General features: G+C 36.1%; 1 long non-coding RNA gene across 1 annotated transcript; it reads right to left on the minus strand.

Annotated features, from left to right (window-relative positions):
* Positions 1-1986: 1986 nt before the first annotated feature.
* Positions 1987-3708, minus strand: LOC140184334 (uncharacterized). Its single transcript, XR_011880786.1, has 2 exons — positions 2979-3708; positions 1987-2346 (listed from the first exon to the last, which is right to left on the minus strand). It is a non-coding gene; the product is annotated as an uncharacterized lncRNA (long non-coding RNA).
* Between the last annotated feature and the right edge of the window lie 353 nt (positions 3709-4061).

Raw genomic sequence — 4061 nt, forward strand, 5'->3', positions numbered from 1 at the left:
TTTAGGAGTATTGATTGAAAACTTATTTAAAGAGCCGCTTTGAGACATGACACTTAGAGTCGAGGCCAAAGCACAGAAACTATAAGCTGCTTCAAGGTGATTACATATAAAGAGATCTCTATGATACCATTCGGATGAAAATCCTAAGACCTACGACTCCCAATATGTAAGGACTAGTGAGCACTGAAGCCCTTGCATGAGCATATAATTTAGAGTTCACCCCACTGTTACTTAATCACTTCACTCACTGTACTTTACAAGTGTTCTTCAATCCATCTTAATTGAAAGAACCTCTGAGCATAATTCATTTCTTGCTTGGGGACAAGCAAGCTTTAAGTTTGGTGTTGTGATGACAGGTCATCTTAGCCTAGTTTCACTAGTCTTTTTCTTTTGTTTTCAATTGAATTTTGCACTTTCTTAAGCTCTAAGCAAGCCAATTTGGGTAGATTTTCATGCTTCCTTTGATTGAATCAACTATGTATGAATTCGTGCTATTTCATGAGGTTTTATGCTATATTTGATACATATTGTGAAAGAATGAATATCTCATGATTTTAAGCATAGCTTTGATGTGTTTGGTTGATTAATGATAGGTGAAGAAAGCTTGGAGAAAGGTTGAAGCAAGAAGGAATGGCTAGAAGCAAAGAGAGGACAATGAAATAAGTGAAATTGAACCAGGAAGCATAAAGTTGGACTTGAAGTTAGCCCTCAAACTTTTGCACAAACTTTTGGGTGAAAAGTTAGCCTCAAAGTTAGACCCCTAACTTGGAGGCTAACGTGGGAAGTTGAAAAACACTCCTGGGCTGCTCAACGTTTGCGCTAACGTTAGCCCCCTAACTTGGAGGCTAACGTTGGCATGAAAAATTTCACCCAGGGCTGCCCACGTTTGCGCCAACGTTAGCCCCCTAACTTGGAGGCTAACGTTGGCATGAAAATTTCTCCCAGGGTGCTTCACGTTTGCGCCAACGTTAGCCCCCTAACTTGGAGGCTAACGTTGGCATGAAAAATATACTCCAGGGCTAGCCAACGTTTGCGCCAACGTTAGCCCCCTAACTTGGAGGCTAACGTTGGCGCCATTTGTGCATAAGGAAGGGCCAACGTTGGCGCTCAAGTTAGACCCCTAACTTTGGCACCAACGTTGGCATCAGTAAATTGGGTTTGCTGATATGAAAAGTTAGCCTCAAAGTTAGACCCCTAACTTTGGCTCAAACTTTTACTCCAACTTTTTGCAAAACTCCAACCGGTTCAATTGGTTCACTTTGGTTCTTCTTCAAACTCCAAGAGCAATCAACCAAGGCCTCTTTCAACCCAATTCCACCAAGAGAAAAGGCCCAACTCAAGGCTTGAAGATCATTTTGAAGAAAGTGTATAAATAGGATAGAATTCAAGTTATTCGGGGAGCTTCCTTTTCGGAGTTTTCTTTTCTTAGTTTTCAGGGAGCTTCCCTTTTTAGTTTTTAGAAAGCTTTCTTTTCGGTTTGGGAGCTTGAGTGATCTTGAATTTCTTAGTTTAATTGCTTTCAATTTCAATTACACTTGTCTTGGATCTTGGGTTGAAGAATTGAAGAAATTCTGTTTCAATCTCACCTTGGATCTTGTTTATTTTTCACTGCTATTGAATTTCCATTTCGGTTACTTGCTTCTCATCTACTCTCTTTGCAATTTACAATTCCCTTGCTATTGTTCTTGTTGGATCTAGGAAGGCATTGAGATCTAGACTTGGTTTTCTAGTCTCTGGGTCCTGAGATCTCATTTTACCATTTCAATTCTCTATTTCTTGCTTTATTTGTTCATTTTACTTGTCTGTTTGAATCCGATTCAACCCCACTTCCTATTTACTCTTCTGTTTGATGCAAATTAATTTCTCTTTGTTTAATTCCTGCAAATCCAAGTCCCAATCCCCTTTACATTTCAAGCCATTTACATTTCTTGTCATTTAAGATTCTTGCAATTTACATTTCTTGCTCTTTAAGTTTCTGCCATTTAATTTCTTGTTCTTTAAGATTCAGCAATTTATTTCTTGTTCTCTTTACTTTCAATGCAATTTAAATTCTGCAAATCACCAATCAATCAACCAAATCTTGATTCGCTTGACTAAATCAACCACTAAACTAAAATTGCTCAATCCTTCAATCCCTGTGGGATCGACCTCACTCCCGTGAGTTTTTATTACTTGATGCGACCCGATGCACTTGCCGGTTAGATTGGTGTTGTTTTGGGAGAGATTCTTGTCTCCACCAAAATTTATCTCATCAATCCCCGCCTTCAACATTTGTTGGAGGAATATACCCTAAAGTTAAGCTCCTCCTCATGGCAACAATGGCCCCAACTCCACTAGCCATATCAACTATAAAACAAGGAAAGAAAGGAAAAAAGGGAAGTCAGAATGTCGGATAACAAATATTAATTATAAATATTATAATTACAAGTAAAAGTTTGTTACCAACTGCATTTCGGTAAGCATGTTCATCGGCAAGTATCATTCTCAAGCTTAGGAGATTCTCATTTTATAACTCTAAGAGTATCTGAGTGCTGACACACTCAGATGGACTCACACCTCTTAGCTCAATTTTAGGGAAGGTTACATGGAAATTCCAGTAAAAGTTAAACTTTTTTTTTATCCTCTAAGGTCATGAAAAAAGGATTTATGTATTTAACCCATTCAATTTCAAAATTTTTTTCTTTAAACCCATGATAAGATTCTTTAAACAAGCTAAAGATTCTCTTATTAGGGTTACCTCAAAACAAAAGAAATCGATGACCTCGAATATTGAAATGTATAGTTAGGTTAAAAAAAGTAGAAAATTACTCTCATAGATATAGGAAGACCTAAAAAAGTGTAGAAAAGTTTCAAACTGCGAATGATGGCCCAACTGTTGGGATGAAGTTGGTAAAGGACACATTTACAGTGTTTGAAAATACTTTTTTGAAATTTAGAAAACGGAATGTGAATTCCAAGTCTAGTGAAAAGAATCTCACATATCGATAACCAATCAGATTGAGTTCCTGCATGATGGTTTATGTGACAAAGTCGATCATCAGGATCAAGTACAAAAAGGACATATAGATTGCCACTGTCTGAGTTAAAAATCACACCCAATTCCCGTAGCTCATTTAATCATTCTTGTGTGATTGTAGATGGAGTGGACTTTACTCCCTCGAAAACCTAGATGTAAAAGTCCATCTCTTGAGCTCGGTGAGAAATAGGATTTGCTTGCCGAGATCTTCCCACACGTTCACGGGTAGCAACTTTTCTCTTCACCATCTCAAAAAAATCTACAGAATACCACCATCACTATGTTACAGAAGAGAAGAACTTGAAAATTATTTTTGTAACTCCTAAAAACACAAAATGGGACAAATTTGACCTAAAATCGTATTCAAGAAGAAAAAGTTAAATAGTGGTATCCCTAATCTAAGTGAAGGCAAAACTATTGGAAAGGAAAAATGGAACCTAAGAACTATGTACATGCATCAAGAACAATGAAGAGTATAAAAAAATTACATAACAGAGTCTACTTCATGGAAAGACTTAGTACATTTGAAGTACGATTGAAATGCAAAAATATACAAAAAGTACGTAAATAACAATTGTATCAGTGTTTTTATCTGAAAATGATAAGAATACTGTGTGAAAATCTCAAGAAGATAAAAAAGAAGGCCTTCATTTTTGAGAAATGGAGAAGTGGAGCAAGAGATTTCTTTGAAGAATGAAAAGAATTTTGTGAAGTGCTTTTAAAGAAGAGTAAATGAAAACTAGATATTTTTTATTGTGAAGTGACATTGAATTGATTGATAGAGTGAAGTTTAATTAAATTTCCTAGCGGTTCAAAAATCAAGGGGCAATAATTGCTAAAAAAAAGTGATATGTTTCTTCCAAGTCTTTTAGTTTTTTTTTTTGCCTAAAAATTAATTGGACTTGATCCATTAAACTCAGCTATTTTTGACAAAGGTCGTTAAGTCAAAAAATTCGAGTTGAACACTGTTGTGAACAAGACCTATTAGTTATTAATACCAAATTTTTGAGTATAAGATGTTATGAGTTCAATAAACCTTAACGGA

This window comes from Arachis hypogaea, chromosome 4, assembly GCF_003086295.3.
Source record: "Arachis hypogaea cultivar Tifrunner chromosome 4, arahy.Tifrunner.gnm2.J5K5, whole genome shotgun sequence".
NCBI classification, from domain to species: Eukaryota; Viridiplantae; Streptophyta; class Magnoliopsida; order Fabales; family Fabaceae; genus Arachis; species Arachis hypogaea.